At 43.9% G+C, this 24065-nt stretch overlaps 1 protein-coding gene across 9 annotated transcripts in view; it reads left to right on the forward strand.

The window, feature by feature from the left end:
* Positions 1-24065, forward strand: part of ZFHX3 (zinc finger homeobox 3) — a 1292716-nt gene that overhangs the window by 697511 nt on the left and 571140 nt on the right. The gene's annotated exons all lie outside the window — the stretch shown is intronic.

A 24065-nucleotide genomic window follows, 5' to 3' on the forward strand; every position in this document is an offset into this window, starting at 1 on the left:
CCACTCCAAACAGTGCTGGCCCATGTTGCTTTTGTCATTACCACTGTAGTGGGCTGTCCCTCCTTCTTTTGTAACCCTCTTCTTGGCTGCTGTCTTTAATCAGCCATGATATTGTTAAAACTCTGGGCAGACAGCCCTAAAGGATGGCCCCATTCTTTTAGTTTTCTTACAGTATTTGTAGCTCTTTTATCAGTTCCTGGGAGAGCAGCCCTGTTCTCTCAAGTTCTTCTAGGCTCCTCTCTTGAGGACCTTGTGTCAGTCATCGATTGCTGAGTAACAAATCACCCCCCCACCAAATTAGAAGCTTAACATAAAAATGATATATTATTAGTTCATTCATCTGTATGTGAACCATTTGGGCTGGGCTCAGCTGGGACAGCTCATTTCTGCCCCCACATAGTGTTAGCTGAGCTCTGGGACCTCAGTTGGGTCAACTATAGCTGGACCTCTCTCTTCCTTTGGCTTCTCCTTCTCAAGACTGGTCTAGGCTTCTTTCACATGATGCCAGAAGCACCAGCAAGCAGCAAGGGAAGACAAACTCCAGTGCAGGGGCAGTTTTCAAACTTCTGCTTGCCTCACATTTGCTGAAGTCCCATTGACCAGAGCAAGTCACATGGTCAGTCACTGCACTAATGTGGGAGGGTCTACATAATCACGTGGATCACACAGAGATGTGATTCACTGGGCCATTGCTATAAAAGACCTTTATCAAAGTCCTGGAAATGTTTCAGAAGACATTTGAGCGACTCTGCCCTATCATGCCAAACCCAAAATGTCCATCATCAACTAAAATCTTCAGTTTGATATTCAAGGCGCTCACCAATGTGGCTCTCTTCCAAAACTATCCTTTTATAAACCTCCTCAGGAATCCTGTACTCTCGCCACTGTTCCTTCCTATTCACCATCCCCTTCCCATTTCCTCAAGGTCAAACCCTTGCTCTTTCTGAATAGGAAGCTATTTCTGCTTAAGGAACACTATTCTTCTACCAAACTCCAATCTCTAGTTCCATTTCCCATCATTTCATTTCTGTTATTGCTGTCATCTCATAAGCCTGATTTTTCCAAGGAGGTTTTATGCTCCAACACATGTATACCTAAGACATAAACACTCAGGAGCCTGCACTGAAATGGGCTTATGATGAAAGGAATTTGCCTCACTGTGAATTCCCTGCAAGGGTTGAAGTGGTCTTGTTCTGGGTTATGGGTAAAGCCTGAGATCTTGAAGTGTGCAGAGCAGGCACAGCACACAGAAGGATATATTCTTTGCAGTGTTTGTAGATAAAAATGAATTCCATTTATGAAGAGGAAAAAATAAGGAAGGGAGGCCCTAGATTCATCAGGAAGTGAGGAAAGTTCTGGGCTGGAATGAAAACCACATGACAAAACCCATGAGGCCAACAAGCACCATTGAGCTAATTTGGTATTTGGAACACACACTGGTCTATCTTTATGTTGGGGCTTGCTGGGAGTCTTGAATTGATAGGCTTTCTGGCAAGCAGAATTCCCCACTGCAAAAACAGAGTAGTGGAGAAGTGCTATCAAGTGACACTTAAGGCCCTCAATTAAGCTGTTGGAAATCAATTAAGCTTTTGAATAATCACATGGTATTTATTTAACACACGTTTATGGCTCAACTACTACGTGCCAGGCACCGTGCTAGGTAATGGGGGCACCACAGTGAACAAGAGAGAGGCAGTCCCTGCTCTCAGGGAGCTTACAGCTTTGGAAAAGTGAACAATTAGAGAACTTTCTATTAGGTTCTAGCACTGGGCACTGTGAGAGCACATAGGAGAGGGCTTTCCTCACACTTGTGGTGTCAGAGAAGGCTGTCGGAGGAAGGAGCATCTAAGCGGAGAGCTGAGGAGGAGGACACAGATGAGTCAGCCTCAGGGGTGTGTGTGTGTGTGTGTCCACGTGTGTGCTGACAGGTGCTTCCGTGACACAGTAGAACAGTGCGTCCAGAGAGTAGTTTGTGTTGAAAGTAAGAGGTGAGAGAAAGCATGCTGGGTTCAAGACACTGAAACCCACTTCGTGTGGTTGGATTTCTCAGGAGCAAAGGCGGAGAAATGAGGCTGGAGAACTGGGATGTGCAGGCCTGGTCAGCCATGCCACGAGGCAGAGCTAGAACAAAAGCCCAAACACAGTCACAAAATGGAAGGGAATTTTTTTTTTTTAATCAGAAATATTTTTTTTTTTTTTGCTTAAAAAATAATTTGTAAATGTTAGAATTACACTCCCTTCCCACCATCCATCCCTGGTTTCTCTCCATAGAGACTTGAAAATTTCTCTCCACAGACACTTGAATCCCGGATTGTACCTAGCAGTGGAACAATTCTTTATTTAAAACTCGCCAGGAAGGGAACAGTCAGGGGAAGCTGCAGAAAGAAACCTGGGGCCAGTTTTTCCTCCGTCTACTGAGTGGGGTCTGAACATTACAGAGCCAAAAGAAGCCAGCATCCTGGGCCCTACCTCTCCCCTCAGCTCCATTCCCTAGATTACCCATTGGTCCCATCTGTGGTGACACTGCGCAAGCAATTTGTCATTTCCTTTTACTCATTATTCAACGCTCTGTTTGACTTTGCTATGACCTGATCTCTTTTTAGTCTTTCTCGTGTTTTTGTTAATTTTCCAAATGTGCACAACTCGCCATTAGTTCTCTCTCTACCCTTTGGAGGATGAAATTGGTGGGATCCTTTTGTACCTGTGTCTCTGAGGATACTTCAAACCTTATAAAACAACTTTTTTGTTTTCCTTATGGGAAATGCTGTCTAGTTTTAAAGGTGTGTATGTGGCTGTATCTTTCCAGTTAGCTAAGTGGAAGGTTCCTATTCCCATCCATGTTTTAACACTGTACATTTATGAAATGTAAAAAATAAAATGCCAAGGCAATGCATGAAATGCCCCTATGCCACAGGAGGAATATAAATGAAAGACCTATTTCCAGAGAGGCCTTTTTCATCCAAGGCATTCCTCTGGCAGAACAAATAGATGGTAAAACAAGGGAAATTGGAAGGTGATTGCTTTGAAGGAGAGAGTGCTTTGGGAAGTGTGTTTCTTCGCGTTGTAGCTTTTTGAACACAGTTCTAGCTGTCCCCTCTGATGCCATGCCTCTCCTTTGGGGCAATTTGGCCCTGAGCTGACCATTCCCCTTCACTCACCCGTGCCACACAAAGGGGTGAGCTCATCCCAGCGTCATCTGATATTCCAGTGGCCCATCTGGTCACCAGTCACCCAGCTCCTGGGAACATGGAATTAGGCTATCTCAAGGGAATGCCCAGGGCGAAAGTCTCCAAGCCTTTTCTGCTAGAGTTTGGGGCTTAATGCATCGTGATTGGAGGTGTCCAGGCTGAGTATCTGAATTGTTAAGACATTAAAGGCAGCCAGAACTTAACAACCTTTGGGAGTGAGATGGAAGACAAAACCCAGCTCTGTCGGAGGACGCCATGTTCTCTGGACCACTGGAACAAGGCGAGGACACTTCCTGGAAAGAGTACTTCCTCTGACACTTCAGGTCCAAAGCCTCTGTCATCACCCACGGCTCTGAGTCATAACATTTGCCCCAGGACTTCTAAGCCTTTCTTACCTGCAGGCCTGGGGCTCTGGCACAGAAAAGAGGCTCTTCACCCCACCCATGTTCTTCCCCCTTGCAAACTTGACATTCTTGCAATCAAGTCCCTCACCGTCTGGGGGGAGGGGGGGATTTCAGACTGTTTTCTTATTACTAAATGGAGAGGTATTAACAACACAATGCAGAAATTAAAAAAAAAATAAAGGCAGAGGGTGAGGAGTGGAGGGAGAAAAGAAAAGACAGCCGCCTGCTCTTTTCTTCTTGGTATTATTATTTGTGACAAAGCCCTCGGTCCATTTTTCTTCATAATTTGCAGGACTCCTAATGGGAACAGCACCTCCCAATTACCATGGCTGCCAAAGGCTAATTTGGTTACCCTCCGGATCCACAATAGCGAAACTGTGTCGAGCCTTTGTCGATATTTGCATACTATACATACCAGGAATGTAAAACAGCTGCCTGGCCCCTCTCCCACTATCATGGCAATTATGGGTCATTAGTTTACCCCCCCCCCCTCCCTTTTTCTTGTTCCCGTCTTCCAGGGTCTGGTAGGCAGTGGTAGGCAGCTGACGGATTTGCAGAGACAAGAAATGAGAGTGCTGAGCTGCGTGGCCTATTTGTGGAGCGGCCGAGGCTGACGGACTGCTCTTGAATTGCGCTAACACGGCGCGGCGCTTTTATTCATGATTACCTCCTTTTTTTCCACCCCGCCAGCCCCCGCCCTGGCTCTCGGCTCTCCTCGGAGGGTCGCTGCCGGCCCCGCACGTGTCTGTGCGTGTGTGCCTTGGTCCTGGCCGCCCGGCCCAGACCGAGGGGCGAGGCGTGTGTCGCCACTTGGCGCTGGGGACGCGCGCTTCTGCGGACGCGCTCTCCTTGGGGATGCGCCCTGAGGAATCAGGCCCGGCCGGAGGCCCAGAGCACCAAAACTGTTCCGCCTTAGGAGGAGGGGAGGCTTCCCTTTTCAAGTTTTCTTACTGAATCTTAGCCCCTTGGAGTAGGGGGGAGGGCAAGAGGGAGGCGAAGAATAAGAAAGGGGCTTCACCATGACGTGCTCTCTCTTTTGGAACAATGTGTTGTGTCTTGCGGTAGTTAATGGGAAGTTATGGTTTTGAATATAATTTTTCCCCCTTCAAGCTGCTAATTTTATTGACAATATGGATAGATTGAAAGACCCAAAGCTTTTGTGTTGTTTTGTTAAAGCAAATAAGTGAGGCACAAATGTAAATTACATCTCCAGGTTCACATTAGAGGTTTGCAAATAATACTGAGCTAATGGTTATTGCAAAGGAAAATAGCACTGGGATCAATATTCTATACAGTGGAAGGCGATACCTCTCTCTCTTTTAATCACCTCATTGCAGAAATGGCATTGAAATTTGAAATCTCATTTTCTCCATTTGTACAAATTGAACATAAATCACCATGAGTGAGGGGAGGTGGCAGGCAGCTTCACTCTTTGCGGGATTGCATTACTAATTAGTGTTGGGCTAAAGCCGTGCATGGGCTGGGAGAGGTTTCGCTAGACCTCTGGCCAAAGGCAGGATGCTCTGGAAAGCCTGGACGTGTGGGGGGAGGGGCCCTGCCCCGTCTAGTGGGGAGCCAGTGAGGCCAGGGTCAGCCCTGCGAGAAAGAATGGAGACAAAGGGCAAAAGGCGTTCAGACCCTCACTGGCTTAGATCATTTTCTGTGCTGGGATGGCAGCACCCCACCAAGCCCCTTAGATTCCAGTGGGTCAGAATGTGGAAGACATCACTGTTCCTAATAAGTAGCAGGCGAGATGGGAGCTTCCAAGCCTTATCTTTTTCTGTATCTGTAGGGCTAGAGCACGGGGTATGTGAGTTGGAAGAACCCTGCCCGGACATGGGCACCCCCATGTTACCCCCCTAGCCCCCCACAAATCTGCCTCCTGCCTACCAACACCATCCCCGCTTCCTTCCCTCTTGCGCTTCCCTTCTGTTGTTCCTAGATTCAGACACTTGCATCTAGGGGCCGGCACACCTCTGAGCTGGGTGACAGATACTATTGACAAAAGATCCACTGAGATGTCAAAGGGCTTCGAGTATTCAACCCACTTCAGCTGTATTTTCTCAGTGTTACAACTTACTTTACCTTGACTGTGGGATCATAAGGGGAAAAGAAGTCAAGACCTCTTCCCCCCCCATGGAGCTGAAATAGCCCGGGCTCAGGCGCTTTGGGACCAGGGAAGGTATAAGGGAAGAATGTCTTTTCTTAAAGGTGACAAAAGATGGGTGAGGAAGTTGGTGTCTGAAATGTGGTGGAGGAGAGAAGAGAGCAGGGGAGAAGGGCTTTGATGTGGCTTGTGGAACTCCTGAGTTTAGGACTTTGTTCTTAAGGATTTGGGAAGAGCACATAGGAGGGAGTAGTGCCCCAAAGGCTTTGACTCATCTTTGCAGCTGGTCACTTGCCCTCTCACTTGGAGTAAATAACGTTCTGCTGGGTGATGAACGGAGGATGTTGGGCTCATTAAACTTGATACCCCAAGGGCAGGATGGACTGGTAAAATATTTATATATTTATATGAGAGGCTGCTCCCATAGGGGCCAGTGTGTGCAGATTAGCCTGAAATGGGACAGGCTAGTGTCCATCAAGGTGAGGCTTCGGTGGTCACCACTGATACCAGCATCCCCTGATGCAGCCAATGGGTTGCCATTAGGCTAAAGAAAGACAGCTTTTCATTGCCAGTCAGGAAGGCCATTAGGAAGACCAGAGTGGGTCCTGCCATGGCTCAGGAGGATGGCCAGCCAGTGTGGAAGGCAGCCCAGACACCTGCAGCTTCCCAGGAATACTTGCGCCCTCTTCTGCCTACCCCTCCTTCTCCGTGCCTGGGGAGAAAGGCGGAGGGACTCCCATAGATTTATCAACACCCCAGGAATTTTCCGTCCTTTTCCTTGCTCTTAACAGTGGCAGGAGGAGTTAAAAATAGGGGAGGTTAGGGGGAAAAGTGGAAACAAGATTCATTACCTAAGGTCCTTCTCATCCATTTCAATAGATGAAAGCAAAGAAAATACAGCAAACCCCATCCAAACAGTAAGCAGGTGGTGGCCGCTAATAGAGAAGAAATAAAAACCTTTTAGAAATCAGAGCCAACTACAAAAAACACTGACAAAGTGGAATGAAAGTTCTGAACAATCAGTTCAAAGAAAAGGGTGTTTGAAATAAACCCTTAAAAACATTTCAAATGGTGAAGAAGAAAAAAAAGAAGCTGTTTTAGATATTTGAAGCCAGGATGACTTAATCTGGAGAGAGGATTTTTTGGATTTTACTTAAAAAAAATAAAATAAAATAAAACAAAGAAAGCCTGATAGGTTCTTGGAGGTGGTGGGGCTTGGAGGACAGACATCCATCAGGTGCACATGGACTGCCTTGATTTCCAATCACAGGTCCATAACCAGCTTCTGGGTTGACCTGGGGCTTTTAACCTCCCTGTGCCTCCATTTGCCCAGCTATAAACTGGGGTTGCTAATAGGCATGTCCTCTTACCCCCCAGGTCCCTGAGGAGGTATAATAGGATAATGGCCCAGATCCTATTGATGGAGCATGAGTAACTGCCATTTTGTGACCTCTGCCTCTAGAGGCCAAGCAGGTATCCTTCCAGAGACCTTTGGAGGACCTTCCCCTTTCCAGTGAGTTTCAGTATTCATTAATTTCACATGAGGTGAGCCTGCCATAGTGGTATAGTGGTATATAATGACAAAATGAGGAAAGCACACTGTCCCCTCCTTCCGGTTGATCACAGGTTGAAGGAGGCAGGCAGATTAACAGGTGACTATAACACAGCATGAGAGAGCAAGCAAGGGATATCCAGGGAGTGCAGCCTGGAGAGGCTTCCTGGAGGAGGTGGTGACTAAGCTGTTTCTGACAGAATGGCAGAAGTGGCTGGGTGTCGAGGCTGGAAAGGCGTCTCAGCCAAGGCAATAGCGTGTGCAAAGGATGAGAGGATGAGTTTTGAGAACAAGATTCAACAGGACTCCTATGGCAAAGGATTTGGGGCACAGAGGGCAGAGTGGAGACGGAGGAACCAGGGTGGGAAGCAGAAACTACACCAGTGAGCATTTGGTGAGTCAAGAATTGCATTCAGTTGTGCATCTTGACGTTGGCAATTCACAACTGTGGAGGCTCTGAGTCATCAGCAACCCAGGATCCTTTTATTTTCCCACACCACCTTCCTTAGCAGGTGGCTTTTATCTTCAAGTTTGCTTTGCAGGTGAGGAGAAGAGTAGGAAGGACATGGCATAGGTACCGAGCAGGCTCTAGCACAGCCTTTCCCAACTTGTGAAGGAGTGCATTTATCTCGGGTGTGGTCTGTGATCATTATCTCCATGAGACGTTCACTCATCTTGCTTTCACACCCTATCGGATATTTGCATGTCACTCTTGTGTGTTTTATGAAAGGCCTAGCAGTCCTAAGGGATGGACAAGCTCACAGAAAAACACTTAGGTGAGAAGAGGGTAAGACATTTAGAGATTTGCTGCAGTGAAAATAAAACCCCAGAGTCCTAAGACGTAGGCTGACAGCACACCTTAATTTGCTCAGGGGAGTCCTGGCATGTGCCTATTTCGGTGTCCCATGCAGCTTGACATTTGTCCCAGATTTTCCTTTTATTATTTTTAACAAAGTGTCATTATTACTCGTTGCATTAAAATAAGCCAGGAGGGGCTGGTAGATCTTCATTTTGTTTCACCGGCTCCTGCCAAGGTCTTATCCAGCTGTGTGTGAGATGCAAGTTCGGTGAACAGAATTCTCATTGTAACTTTTGGTGAAGGCTAAAAGACTTCCAGGGGTGACTGGTCTGTTCTCCCAGTTTGTTCCAAACGCAAGGTAATGGACACCACCTTCCCAAGTGCAGCGTGCAGGGTGCTTGCCGCTGATGCAAGGTGTGCTCAGCTGTGAGCGCTGAAGTTCATTAACTCCTCGGGGGCCCTGGTGGTGCTGGGAAGCCGCCGCTGCTGCTGCTCCCGCTGGTTACCTGTGCTTGGGACCCACGGGGTACCGCGAGCCTCTGTGATGCCTGTTGACAGGCTTTCTGGGAACCGGAGGAAACTGTAAGTGGCGCCGTGTAGGAAAATAGTGGTCCCATGAAGGAAACCGAGTCTGAGCAGCCCTCCCATAGAACAGAGAATGCTCTTGGGAGGGCAGTATTATCTATTTGCATTTAAATCCCCAATGTTTATTTTATTATTTGGTAACACTTTTCTTTCCAAACCATTTTGGCAGCAGTGAGCTCAAAAAACTAAAGTACATGTTTGATGAAAAATTCATTTCTGAGTTTCTTAGGAAAGTTGATGAACTTGCACAAAACGTTTATCAACAATTTCCATCCACGGTGGCCAATGACTCCAGGAAAAACAGGAGACAAAATTTGCTAACAAAACATCAGCATCTAAGTTTAAGAATTGGTAATTATTTTAAGAAGTGCTCTATTACAGGTGATGAATCTGCAGGAGGTGGGCTTACAGAGCCCTCTGCAAAGCATGATTTTTCATTTGTATCGAATGATTTTTTAAAATAAATTTCACTCATTTTAATTCTAAGTCTTCTTACACATGTGCAAAATGTGAAGTGTTTGTAGTTAATAAGCTGGCACTTTAAGGAGAAGAAAAACTGCAAATACTTCAAGGCTATCAATTTTACTAGTGCTGTGAGTTGCTTCACAAAGAAACTCAGCTAATTCTAATAATTGGTTCAAATTTTTACTTCCAAAGGACGAAATGAAAATAAAGTTTCTAGAAACTTATTCTGACGAAGGTGAAATATCTGGCCTTCTGGCGAACACTACTGTCAAATTCATTTTTCAAAAATAAGCTTTAGTTTAACATTGAAGATTAAATGATAAATTTTTATAGTGAGAATACACATTCTTACATGACATGGCTTCACGGCAGAAGCAACGTCATTACAAAATGAAGAAACTTACAGGTGCAGAAATCAGTTTGAGATTGGTTTTGGTGTTCATATAATTCATACTTTAGATCAATTAAAAGTTGCAGTGGTTTAAATTTACAAATTACAAATATTTTTACATATCCTGTTAGAGCAGTTGAATGGTCCTGTCTCAGTATGCTTTCTCTTTGCTGTCCACCATCTTTGCTGCCGTTTTAAAGAATTTGCACCCTCAAAGAACTACTTTTGTAAATCAGCCTACATGTTTTGTGGTGGTATTGAACTTTCATAATCACATTTGTAAATTTTGGTTGCATTTTATTCAACATCTTTTGGATAACTTGAACCTAAATTTCAAAAGAATAGCGTGTTCACAAAACTTCATTTTAAAGCTTTGAAGCAATTGTAATCTTTCAAAACACTGCTTACTCATAGGAAGAGTGAAACTTATAGCAGAAAGGAAAAAGGTGAACAAATTAAATGTGAAGAGCTCAAAAAGTATAGAAGACTTTAGTTTTAAAATTATAATTGCTCTTTGGATATCTTGATCTGTTGGAAGACTCTTCTGATGACATTTTTATTTTTAATTGTATAAAGTTATATTCTTGCTGGATGGAACGAAACTGAACGGCTTATGATTTGGAATCATAGATACAACTTATTTGAAGAGTTTTTCCCTCAAAAAATAACTGTGAAAGTTAAGGACTTGGGAGACTAAAAGACAATATCTGAGAAAGCATTTGGGCTAAAATATTTACGCATTTTAGTATGAAAAATAGGGAATTGGAATACACACTAGTAGAATTTGCTTTAAACTTACAAGGCATCTTCGTAACTAGAGAAAAAGTATTTTTCTCAATTAAAAAATAATATAATCTACAGAGGAGATTCAATTGAGGATGTCAACAGTTTCAAATTTGTTAACAATAAAATGCAATGTTAGTACTTTCCAGTATGTAATACTTCAAAAAGCTTTAAAAATGCAACTTTGAAGATTATATGCAATTTTATGAAACAAAAAGATTAAAAAAATAAATCTGTGTTAAAAAAATTCTTCAGGAAAATACCATGACATAGTAATATTAGAAATAAATATGACTTAAAGAACCATGAAAATATATGAATATATGCCAAGCACCATTATTCTGCTAATGGTATTGTTTAATATTTGGATAATAGATGGAACAAAATAAATTATTTCTAGTTTGCTTTAATGGGCACAGATATATTTATTTGGTGGCAATAATTTCATTTTTGAAAAAAGGTTTTAAATAAAACTATTTTATAATTCCACCGATATAAATAAAATCGGCCTATTGGTCAATAAATTAATATTTTAGGTTATAGAATTTTGATTACTCCTAGCACTGCCTTTGATTCTCAATTATGTCCTCATTCAGTTGATAAATTATGTGACCTCGCCAATAATAGAAATAAAAGCTGAAGAAATCCTCAGCAAGAAGAGAGAGAAAATGGATGGAGGAGTTAGCAAAGGGAGGAAAAGTAAGGAAACCCATAAGCACAGAGAGAGGAAAGGAAGGAGGCAGGAAAGGAGGTGGGGAGCCCCAAGGGAGCTGGGGCATAGCACTGGGCTCAAGAGGACGTCCCTCCTAGGGACTGCATAGTCCAGGAGAATCTCAGGTGTCAGGCAGACACCTGTTGGTTTCCCATGTATCCCCTACCTTATTCTTGTCCTTCCCCTCATTTAAATGGAAGTGACCCCATACACAAGTCAGCTAATGTAGGCTCTGTTCTCTGATACAGTTCCACCCAAGGGTACCCAAGAGAGCTGGGTACACCAGGGTATACACCCGAGATGAGGGTGGGCAACAGGGAAGAAGGAGCAGTGAATCCCCATGAGTTCCTAATATATGTCCCTCTGGTGGTAAGTATCCATCCCTCTTTCTGCAAATCATTCATCAGCTAGAAAGACAGTGCTTTCAACTGTTGATTCGTCCATTAACTATTTCATCCTTTACTCATCTGCTCAATTCATTAATTCATCCACCCAAGAAGCATTTGCTGATTACTTGTTGACAGTGCGCCAAGCACTTTGTTAGACACTGGTGGGGCGCAAAATGGAATCAGGCAAAATTCAAAGGTGTGCATAGTTTTTGGTTCCACAGATAGTCAAGGAAGCTGCCAGTTGGAGTGGGGGCATGTTGGAGGGCTATAGGGTGCCCAGAAGGAGCATCTGCATAGAGGGGTACATGGAGGGAGGGACGGTGATACCAGTTTCTCCAATTAAAATAAGCTTCCTCCTCCTTCCCCTCCTCCTCCCCCCTCCCTCCTCCTCCCCCCTCCCTCCTCCTCCCCCTCTCCCTCCTCTTCCCCCTCTCCCTCCTCTTCCCCCTCTCCCTCCTCTTCCCCCTCTCCCTCCTCTTCCCCCTCTCCCTCCTCTTCCCCCTCTCCCTCCTCCTCTCCCTCTCTCTCCTCCTCCCCCTCTCCCTCCTCCTCTGCTGCCTCCTCATCCTGGCCCTCCCAGCCCATGCTGTCTTACCTGGCAGGTAAGGGTTTCATGTCAGAATGCAAGCCACTGCCCTTTGCTCTTGATATTTTTAATAGTAAAAGAAGAGCAATAACGCAGATTCCTAAGAATGATTCTCTTTGCTCCTCGGTATGGCTTCCAACTGTTGTTGCATTCCTGTCTGGTCTCAGACAGTGTCCTGGAAAAACTTTTAGGACCCAGTAGCTGTTTCCTGTTCCAGGTTCCTCATGTGTTGTTTCTGGGCACAGAAACAAATCCAATTCAAGCAAATAATGCTGTCATCAGGATCTTGTGCAGGCGTTGGATGGGGGAGGCCTGGCCAATGGAGTGCTATGTTTAAAATATCTTGAGATCTTCAGAAACATTTGTTTTTGTTCAGAAATGTTCATTTGATGTTTCCCTGACCCACACAGTTTCCCTATGGGCTTAAGCTCCCATTTGTTAAAGAAACAGATGGGAAAACCTGTTCAATTTGTGTTTGTTTTAGCATTTAAGACAGCTTGCCATGAGTTGGTAGAGTTTGGACACGGCCGATAGGGACACATTGTATTTAGCAGGCAAGCCAGGGAGCAGAATCATGTGACCAGTTTAGAGAGGTAGAAGCCGGGACCTGCCTGGTTCCACAGAATCAATCACCGGTGGCACTGGGGGTAGAATCCTATGATCCTACTGTGGGGTCAGTTACCCTGAGTGGGATGATCTAAGGGGGACTGGGAGAATCTTAAGTGTCTGGCCGATTTTGCCAGCTGCTGGTAGTTTCCCATATATCTCCCACCTTATTTTTGTCCTTCTCCCTATTCCAATAGAAGTGACCCTATACATAAGTTAGTGAAGGTAGGCTGTTGTTATCTGATACAGTTCCACCCACGGGTACCGCAGAGAGCTGAGGAGTGCCCCAACCCACAAGGATGGCCCCTGTCATAGTCAGGGTCCTGGAGGGGAAAAGCCAGCATGCTCAACATGTTAATCCAATGAAGAGCGTTTAACGATGAAACTGTTTGCAAAGGTGAAAGGGTGAAGGGTAAAGGGAGCTGACAAAGGATGATGACGAACGTCAGAGGATTGAGGTGGCAAGCGGAGAGATAGTGTTTCTGGTCTCTGGTGAGACCTGTGGCTGCCGGGGTTGCTGTGGCTATTGGTAGAGGGTTTGGCAGCCACTGCCAAATACATGGTGAGGCAGGGAGGGAACCAGAAAAACCAGTACCCTGACCTCTGACCTCCTCCTGGGCCTTCCCATAGGTTAAACCCAATGGTGAGCTGAAGGACAAGCTAATCCAGGGGCTGAGTCTGTGGAGGGCAGTGTCCCAGGACACAGAGTGGAGTGGAGAGGGATGAAGGCTGGCAGGTGGGTCTGGAGGGGCAGACAGAATAACCAGCACACCCGTTACTTTTACAACACCCTCTCGACTCAGGCAACTATGATCTATCTGAAATACCATATGCTGTTTCTCCCATTGCTGGCAGAAGCAGAGAATGTGCCCTTTCAATGTGGTGGAGCTTCTGGCAGTAAACTAGAAGCTTCGTGGCTCCATCCCAATGCACAGTGGAGACAACAGCCTACAAGCCAGCTAAGGGTGACTTCACCTTGTGCCACCATAGGCAAGATAACCCAAGAGCTATTTCTTTGAGTCTTTAAGTTTGCCCGTTTTTAGAGATTAAAAAAATAGAGTTCTGAATTAGGCGTCAGAAAACCTGGGCTCCTGTTCCGGTTGGCTGTGGGTAATCCGCTCTGGGTGTTTTCTCATCTGTGAAATGAGGAAATTGGGTTAAAAGCTGGCTTAAACCTCTGTTGGCTCTAACATTTAGTAGGACTTTAAATCAAAACCAAAAGATGACTTAGGAGGAAGGATCCATGTATTCAGGGAAATATCTGAGCATCCTCAGACGTGAGGGTAAGAAGAAGCAAGAGGAGGTTCTGAAATGCTCAGGCTGCTGGACTGGTTGGGCATCACATTGTCAGAATCAAAAGGTGAGTGGGTAATTAAGCAGGCTAGCTCACATGCTGAGAATGCTAGTTGCTCTCAGAGGCCTCAGCTTGCTTCACGGTCTTCTCCAGGCCAAGACTAAGCATAAAGAGTCAGACAACTTCTTACCTTTGCCCTTTTCCACCCAGGAGAACAGAGAGAGAGAGAGAGAGAGACATTTGAGTCTCCCTTAAGTGAGCGCCTGCCACGGGAGACTGCTAGCAAATGCCTTCCATTCCCTCTAGCCTGGTCCCCAGGGACCTCAGACCCTTAAAGGGTCCCCTGAGATCTCCTTTCCCCACCATTACCCAAGTCATTTGAACCTGTAGTTAAGGGTAGACCTGAAGACAAGGGAGATTTAGAAGGGCGGTCATGAAGTGGCTGTCTGTCTTGTCCACCTGTAACACGAGTAGGGGGACGAATAGCCTGCCTTGGCCCATCTCTTTACCTGGGATTCGGACTTGGAGGTGGTGCAGTGGGCAGCATGGGCCTCCAGAAAGAGGCGACTTGGCTACACCCACCACTTTGTAAGAACAGCCCCCCAAAGCAGCTCTAGTCACACATCCTAAGAGCAATCAAGATTCCTACATGGCACAGTTAATTGTTGACTATGATAACACATCTTGTTATCAGTTTTTCTTTAATGAATTCCCTAATAGATGTCATTAGGCATTAAGTGCCACATTACTTCCTCTCAGAAGAAATATTTAAGGAAACTACACACACACACAAAATTCTGCATTCTGAATCAGCCCTGAACGCCATCCTTAGCAATCACAAACCATGCTATGGAGTCATGTTCTTAGTGATGTGCTCATGTTAGCTTCTTTGGCTCCTGAGAATCTGTGTTTCTGAGGATTGAATTTGAAGCTACAAATCTATGCTCATTCAAAAAAAGGGGGTAAAGACTTTGAATTCTAAGAAATTCACTGGATCTCATAGGAGACACAGAGTCATGATGAAAAATAGATAAACAATCTCAGTTTGTCAGCACCCTGTGTAGGAATTAAACTCACAACTTCCATGTTAATGACACTTTCACATTTAATTTCCTGTGTGCCACACTGAAAATGCATCCGCCGAAAGTGGAATTTCAGTCCATAGAGCTGTCTTATTAAGTGAGTGTGTGTGAGGTTGTACCTGTCAAAACAAGATTCTGGAAGCTCATTTAGAACTATAATTTGGGGGGGGGGAGTGTATACAGAGAAGATTGTACCATGTAGGACTATCATTGTTTTCTCGATGTCATTATTGATGTTAGTAAGTGGTTACTTATTAGCACTATGCATTAATTATTAATATTAATAAGAGCTGTATTGAGCACCCGTAGCCCGCTGTCTGCTATGTCCAACATGGGCCATTCTAGATCATCAGCTTAGGGGATGACATGCTGAACATGAAGACAGTGTAGACCAAGCAGCAAGGAGCAGAGCTGGAGTCCTGTCAGGGAGGGTCTTGTTACAGGGGTGAATCTCGTCTGGCCTCCAGACAGCCTTGCATAAGGACACAATGCATCAAAGCCCCCAGGAGGATAGCAAAAATGCACATTTATCTGTAGGAAAAATGCAAGAGTTAAACTTGCTACTCAAAGTCAAGTGTGCCCCCAAGATGGGCAGCATCAGCATCACCTGGGAGCTTATTAAAATGTGGTCTCAGGCCTATCCTGGACCTTGTGAAGAAGAATCTGCATTTTGCGTTATCCCGAGGATTAATCCCAACTGGTATACCACCTATAGTTTCTTCTCCACTGGCCAAAATTCCACTTCTTAAGAGTTATTTCTTTGGATGTTAAAGACTTGTATCACTCACTGGGAAAGAGCTAACAAAATATGGATTCCATAGCATGGGCTCCTAGCTTCAGTCTTTACAAGTGACATTCTTAGCAGGTTGTCCAGTGCTGGCAGAGTGTGTGGACAGCACTGGGCGGCTGAAAGGGCAAGGGAGACAGTTGAAAAAAATCTACCCTTTCAGTAATGTGCCAGTCCTCTTAGGGACAACTTGTCTTGAGGCATGAATTGATTATCTTGGATATGGTTACCTATTTTTCCCCAACTTTTTATTAAAAATGGCAAACACATACGTTGAAAAAAAAACATTTACAGTGAACACTCACACACCATCTACATTCAGCTGTGAACATTGGAGCATACTTGTTTTCTCTCAGTCCATCTGTTTGTCCCTTTGCCCATCCTTCAGTCCGTCTTTTTTTTTTCATTGTATTTTGAACTAAGTTGCATGCATTCGTACACTTTCTCTTGACTCCTTACCTCTTCCCTAAATTTTGTTCATTTTAATAACTTCTTTGTTTATGTCCAAGCCCATTTCCCTGCAAGGAAGGAGAACAGGAGCTCCAGGGCCAAGAATTATGACTTAGAGATCCGCAGAGATCTTTCCCTTGACCCTTCCAATACCCGAAGTTACAGGGCAGTGAATGGAAGATGGAGATGCTGTCCTTCTGGAGGTATCTTGCCTCCTCACTCTCTACTCTTAAATTTGCTCCAAGATTATTCTCTAGGTTTCTTTGAGCCTTATAGGTCTCCCTTCTTGCCTAACTCCTGTCATTTACTTCCATGGCTTGTTGAGGTACAAAGATCATTCCTCCTTAGCCAGAATCTTCTGCATTCTCTTCAAATAGATCTTCCTCCATAAGCTCTGCAGTGAGGCCTGCCTCCCTTTGTCCCCTTCTTAGGACATCTGCCCAGCTGTTCTGTCCATGTCACTCTAGAAAATCTGTTTACCTCCCCTTGGCTCAAAGCTCAGGTTTGGCTCTGTGTTTCTTATCTTGGTGCTTCCTGTGGTTGCAACTCAGTCTTTTTTTTTTTTTTTTTTTTTTTAAGATTTATTTATTTATTTTAGAGGGAGAGAGAGTGTGTGTACAGGGGGAGGGGCAGAGGGAGAGAAAGAGCAGGAATCTCCAGCAGACTCCCCGCTGAGCGTGGAGCTTGACCTCACAACCCCCACCCAGATCAGGACCTGAGCCATAATTGAGAGTTGGATGCTTCACCGACCACACCACCCAGGCGCCCCGCAACTCAGTCTTCATTGGAGCCTTAGTCTCCTAAGCGCCCTCCCTGTTGCTCTCTGGAAACCCCAGAATATCAGACCTCCTGGAGCTGAAGAGGGAATGAGGAATTCAGGATTTGCTCTCAGAGTTTCTGGCAACAAGATAGGTACCTAGAGGGATTAGTTTGATTAAAGCTACCGCTGGTTGAGAGCTTGCAATGTGCCAAGCACTTACCTCATTTTATCCTTGCAGCTGTACTTTGAGGTAGGTATTTTTATTTGTCTTCCTTTTATAGATGAAGAGGCACAGAGAAGTTAAGTAACTGGCCCGTGTTCGCACAGCTAACGAAAGTCTTCTAGTATGTTTTGAATCAGGGAAGCTCAGGTTAGAAAGGATGAGTTTTGTGGGGAATGTGGGCCTAGTCCTTGTAGGGCTACCGGGTTTTTTTTTGTTTCTCAAGGCACTGTTTTTCAAACTAGAATCTTCAGACCCCAAAGGTTTGTGAATATTCTTGTGTTTTACTACATTTTCTTTCAAAGGGCTGTGTGCATTCTTGCAGTTTGAGAAACGCTGGCTTAGAGAGAGGGGCGTGGTGTCTTCTTCCCAATCTGTCTTCTCCCTGTTGTCATGGACCCCAGACTTAGTCCAGGCCATGTTTTTACTCCTCTCCCCAAACTAGGTTTCACAGTCCTTTTGTAATAATTTTCTTACCCATCTCATCTGCACATCGGCCTAGAAGTGGGGCTAGGAAAAGGGAAAAGGACTCAGAGAAGTGGAGAGAAGGGAGAGGTTGTATTCCAGGTAGGCGGCAAGTCATAGCAAAGGCTCTGAGGTGGGAATTTGCTGGAGCTCTCTGGAGTAGTGGCGAAGCTCATCACCTGTGGTTGCAGGGCAAAGGGTAATGGCTGGAGGAAGGTCTGCAGGCAGCGTATCTGTAGAGCCTTGAATGCCAAGTCATAAAGCGTGAACCATGCTATTGGCAGTGGGGAGCCACAGAGAAACAGATGAGCAGTTCCTAGTGAAGCCTCAGAGGGGACAGAGGAACCCGGAGGTGGCAAGGTGGCTTCCCAGACGGGCGGAAGTGAGGCAACGAGTGGACAGGGCTGTTCCGGCAGCCCTGAGCTGGGCCTGCCCAGCCACCAAGGAGAAGCCACGCAGGAGATGGGGCCCTCTGGTTCCGTCCCCCCACCTGCGGCAAGGAAAACGTAAGCCCTGAAGATCTTCAGCTCTCAGACCCTAAATATAGTTGTTAGCTTCCTTCTTCCGAAAGAAAAATGTTTAATTCTGCTTTTTGAACTGCCCTTTGCTTCAGTGCAGCATAAGCCAAAAAGAGAGAAAGTAACTATTAACCCAGAGAATTGAAACCAGAGAAATGCAGTCAGTGGTTCTCTGTGTTTCTTGTAAGCACTGGCACTCTGTCTGTACCGCTCTCGTGTGGACTGGGAGTCCACAAGCTCCTGGGTCCCCCAATCTAGTGACTGCACCAGCCCTCTCGCATGTCCCATCCGGCCCTGCCTGCCCCTAGGAAGGCGAGAGCCCCCACTCTGGCCCAGCCTTAGCGGCTCCTGGGATGTTCCCACTGCCCCGAGAACCTGAATAAAACCAATAGCTCTGTGGCCTTTGATGGTCAAGGGACATACCGGGAAAGCGAACTTTCCCACGTGGACAAAGGAAAGCCAAGGAGAGCGGGACCCAGAGGTAGGTCAGAGACTAAGTTAGTCCCCAAGCCCCTCGGCGTGACTGAGCCCCAGCACAGCTGTGACATTAGCAGCCGGCATTTGAGGCACAATAATAATTCTTCAGATCAAAGCAGCTCCGTCTTTAGACAATTATAGTAAAATTGAAGCTCTCCTCTAAAAGAAACACATGCTCTTGTTGTGTTCCCCCCCCCCCGCCCCCTTCTTATTTTATTCTTTATGAACAAATTGGTTTTCAGGGCTATAGAAAGAACCGATTGGAAGCTTAAATTCTCACTGTCTGCCCAGGGGTGGATTCGCAGGGGTGGACCTGGAACATCTGAAAGCTGATTTTTTTTTTTTTAAATTGATATCCAAGAATAAAAGAGAGAATGGTAGGAGAAGCTGATCAGGAATGAATAAAGTCTTCTTTTAAGCTGAAATAACCCCCTCCCCCCATCTTCCCTCCAGAAAAGCTGGACTGTAATTGCTTGCAATCACTCGGCACAAATTGTCTGCTCGTATTTGCTTTTTAATTTTGTATAATCTGGTCCATTTCTCTCTCTCTGCCTTTGAGCTTAACCTCTCTTTCTCTCTCTCTTCCTCTTATTCCTTCTCTCTTCCTCTCCCTCTTTAATTCTTCAGGGCTGTTCAAAAAATTAGTAATAATTCTCAATGATATTTGATGGCTTTTACCAAGCAAAGGCACTCAGGGAAAAGAAAAAAAAAAAATACACATGCGCCAGAGTAGAATGGATCCGGGCTGCATCTGCTTACATGTTCATTTCTGCATCCAAAGTATTGTTGATTTTAGTGAATTAATACAGTCTCTTAAGGCAAGGTAGACATTTTAATTAAAAACTGGACTGACCCCAAAGTGGGCAAAGAAAAAGCCAGAACAAGAGAGGTGATTTCTCAGAGTGACTGTGCAGGCTTATGTCTACTGGCCCCGATAGGTCCCCACTTGTTCTCGCTCTAACGGGTGTGCATTCTGTTCAGCACGCTGCCGTGTCCGTCCTGCCGCCCCACCAACCAGTGCCTATCCCTCTTCTGCCGGTGCTTCACGTATGTGGGGCCCGGTGAATCTGAAAGGAGGCGCATCGGTTGGTATTGCTTCCTTTCCAACTATACAAAAGGTGATAGGGAGGTGAGGGGGCATTTCAATGGGGAAAAGTCCAGAGGGAAAATCCTCAAAGGACAGAGAAAAGAAGAGAAATAGAAAAAGAAGTGGGTGTGAAAAGAAGGTAAACAAGACGAAAAGCACAGGTTATTCAAGAAGCCAGGGATGTGGCTAAGACTCAAATATATGCTTTCTGTCAGCACCATATGCCCTGGTCTTCTGAAAGAGACATTTTATGCCAAGAAAAGGAACTTCGCTTGAGCAGCGTGGCTAAGAGTCTGGTATTTGTCCTGCTTCAGATCCTTACTGTGGGTTTGTTTACCGCTTACTTCTCTGTATTTCAGTTTCCTTTTCTGTAAAATTGGAATGACAATATAACCTTCCCTGTGGGGTTGCTTACGTGAAATAACACATGGAAAGTGCATAACAGGTGCTTGCCGTGTTTTAAATGCTCAGGAACTCTTAACTGTTATTATCATTATTTCGGTTTAATATCAGATTACTTAAGATATCAGGATTCAATCAGGGAAGTAGATCAGAGTATTAGGAAATAAAGAATTTATTATAGGCATTAGAAGTTGCACGCTTGTGGTAGAAATTGAGGAAGTAAGATCTGGAAGGAGAGCTAGAGGAACAGACAGAAATCATTGGCCTGGTGTTTCACTGCAGAATTCTACCAAGTGTTTAAGGAATTAACACCAGTTCTACATAATTTCATCCAGAAAGAAGAAAAAGAAAAAAATACTTCCCACTTCATTTTATGATGTTGATAGTATCCTGATACCAACACCAGACTAAGAGTCCAAAAAAAAAAAAAAAAAAAAAAGAAACTATGGACCATATACCTCCTGAACATAGATGCAAAAGTCTTTAACAAAATGCTAGCAGATACATTTCAGCAACATACAAAGAGAATTATATACCATAACCCAACAGGGTTTATTACAGGACTGCAAAGCTGTTTACATATTCGAAAATTGAACAATATAATCTACCATATTAACAGGCTAAAGAAATATTTCATGATTATATCAACTGAGACAGAGAAAACATTCAACAAAACGCAATACCCATTCATGATAAAAATTCTCAGAAAAATAGGAATAGAGAGGGACTTGTTCAACTTTATAAAGAGCATCTACAAAAACCCTACAGCAACATTATGCTTTTTTTTTTTTTTAATAGGCTCCACACCCAGTGTGGAGCGCAGTGTGGGACTTGAACTCATGACCCTGAAATTGAGACCAGAGCCGAGATCAAGAGTCAGACACTTAACCAACTGAGCCACTCAGGAACCCTGCAAACATTATACTTAATGGAAAGACTGAACGCTTTCCCCCAAACATCAGGAATAAGGCAAGGATGACCACTCTACCATTCCCGTTCTACACAGTGCTGCAAGTTCTAGTCAGTGCAATAAGGCCAACGGAGAAAACCAAAGGCACACAGATTGGAAAGGAAGAAATAAAATGATCTTCACTTGCAGAAGACGTGATTGTCTACATAGAAAATCCCTAGGACTCTACAAAAATTAATAATAAAACCTTCTAGAATGAATAAGCAAGGTTAGTAAAGTCAGGGAACATAAGATACACATACAAGAACCAACTGTATTTCTATAGACTAGCAATGAACACATGAAAATAATAATTAAAAATATAATGCTATTTATAAAAGCCTAAAAAATGAAAGGTTAGGTGGAAACCTAATAAAACATGTATATCTTGTATGTTGAAAACTGCAAATGCTGATAAGAGAAATCAAAAAGACCTAAATAAATGGAGAGAAGTACTATGTTCATGGTTTGGAATATTCAACATGGTAAAGATGTCAATTTTCCTTGAATTGGTTTATTCCTCAGTGTAATTCCTATAAAAATTCCACCAAGATATTTTCGTAAATATATACAGAATTATTCAGAAATTTATATGGAAATTCAAAGAAACTAGAATAGCTAAAACTGTTTCAAAAAAAGAATAAATATGTGGCAGTTTAATATCAGATTACTTAAGATATCAGGATTCAATCAGGGAAGTAGATCAGAGTCTACCCAATATAAAGACTTCTTAACTGGCTACAGTAATCAATGTTCTTCAATATTGTCACACACATCAGTAGAGAAGAATAGAGAACCCAGAGGTAGACCCACACAATTATGCCAAAATGATTTTTGACAAAGATCTAAAAGCAATACAATGGAGGAAATATGGCCTTGCAGCAGATGTTGCTGGTGCAATTGGACATCAATGGACAAACAAAAATAAACTTCAACCTAAGTTCACAAAAATTAATTCAAAGTGTATTGCAGAGTTAAATATAAATCATAAAATTATAAAAACTTTTAGAAAAAATAGGACAAAGTCTTTAGGCTCTAGGGCTAGGAAAGTTTTCTTAGTGTTGACAGCAAAAGCCCAATTTATATAAGGAAAACTTGATAAATTGATTCAACAAAATTAAAAACTTTTGCTATGTGAAAGATCTTTCTAGAATGAAATAATAAGCTACAGAGTGGAAGAAGATATTTGCAAACCTCATATCCAACAAAGGACCCATTTCTAGACTATATAAAAACTTTAAAAACTCAACAGTAGGAAAAAGCAAACGTTCCAATTAGAACACGGCAAATAACATGAAGAGTCATTTCACCAAAGATGATATACAAATAGCAAATAAGCACATGGAAAGATGCCCAACATCATTAGCTATTTGAAAAATACAAATTAAAACCACAATGAGCTATCGTTACCCATCTATTAGATGGGATAAAATAAAATAAAAAATAATGACAATACCAAATACCGGTAGGGAGGCAGAGAAATCAAATCACCCATACATTGCTGGTGGGAATGCAAAATGATACAACTGTTCTAGCGAAGAGTTTGGGAGTTTCTTAAAAACTGAACATGTAATTATACAACCCTGAGCATTTGTACTCCTGGACATTTACACAGGAGAAACGAAAAGCTATATACTATGCAAGAACCTGTACATGAATGTTTATAATGACTTTATTTGTAAAACAAAAAGCTGGAAACAGCCTAGATGTCTTTCAATGGGTGAATGATTTTCATCAAGAAGGAAAAATATACAGAATATTGGGGATAAAGGTTGGGACGAGGAACATGGAGAGGTGAACCACAGTAGGGAGAGGGAGGTGATGAATATAAGGACAAAAACCAAGAGTCAGAAAAGCTCAAAGTTCAGGTATAAGGACTTTACTTGGGTGTCTTAGGCAGCAAGTAGGTAACCACTGTGGGGCTGAAAATTATGTTTAAAAGGACGAGAGAAGAAAGAGGGGGAATAATAAGAGAAGTTTGAAAGAGGGAGGGGGAGAAATTTCTTTAAGGATAAATTTTTGAGTTGACTAAAGAGGGGACAGAAAAAGGAAAACCAACAGCTATTACCAAAGTAGGGAACTACCGGGGATGCGGGTTGTGATGATGCGGGCCATAATGGTTCAGGTAACTTTCTGTGACACCAGCACATACAACGTGACAGAAGGACCTTTTCAACAACTGAGATCAAGCACCTTCTTCTTCAGGTAGTGTCAGGCTTAGAATAAGCTGGAATGGAGTGCAACTCCAACCAGGCTAACTTGTCCTGAGCTAGGCTGTGTGCAAAGAACTTTCGTGCATTGTCTCTTTTAGGCATCACCATGAAGCAGGTATTACTCTCTCATTTTATAGGTGACTGAATGAGGTTCAGAGAGGTTATGTAGCTCCTACAAGATCATTCTGCTAATAAGGAGCAGATCCATGTGGAAAGAAACTTTCCAGCTCCCACAGTGCAATCAAAGCCAGGTGCTTCAGGGCTGCTACTGGTGGGAGAAGAGTTCTATGAAAGGAAGGCCAGATCTCATGGCCTCCATATTTGATGACCAGGGTTTATACTCCCACTGGAGGTGTCTCATCATTACCTCTTGACCCACCAGGCTGGTTGCAAAGAAAATGCTACCCCATGGAAGAAAACTGTTGGTTTCCTTAATAAAAATCCTCCAACACTAGAAGAGGACTATATTGGTTGGGGGGGGGGGGCAGACAAGGGAGAGATCTGGGTCTTCCAGTCTACTTAAAAACACAAGCCACCTTCCATATATAGTGGTCCCCCTTCATTTCTAACCTGAAGCAATCAGTGGACTTCCTCCCTTCTGAATGTTATCTCTAGTGTATCTGATCCTAGAGCCCAGGATCCTTCCATTACCCCATACCGAAGGGAACTCATGGGGCAACACTCTGACTGACCATTCAAGTACTTATGCCTGAAAGGTGATTACAAAATTTGAGAGGGAGGTAGGCAGAGAATTATTAATACCTAAAGTGGATGCATGTGGTTTTCAGTGGTTG

Source organism: Ursus americanus, chromosome 21 (genome assembly GCF_024610735.1).
Source record: "Ursus americanus isolate L20-20 chromosome 21, mUrsAme1.1.p, whole genome shotgun sequence".
NCBI lineage: Eukaryota > Metazoa > Chordata > Mammalia > Carnivora > Ursidae > Ursus > Ursus americanus.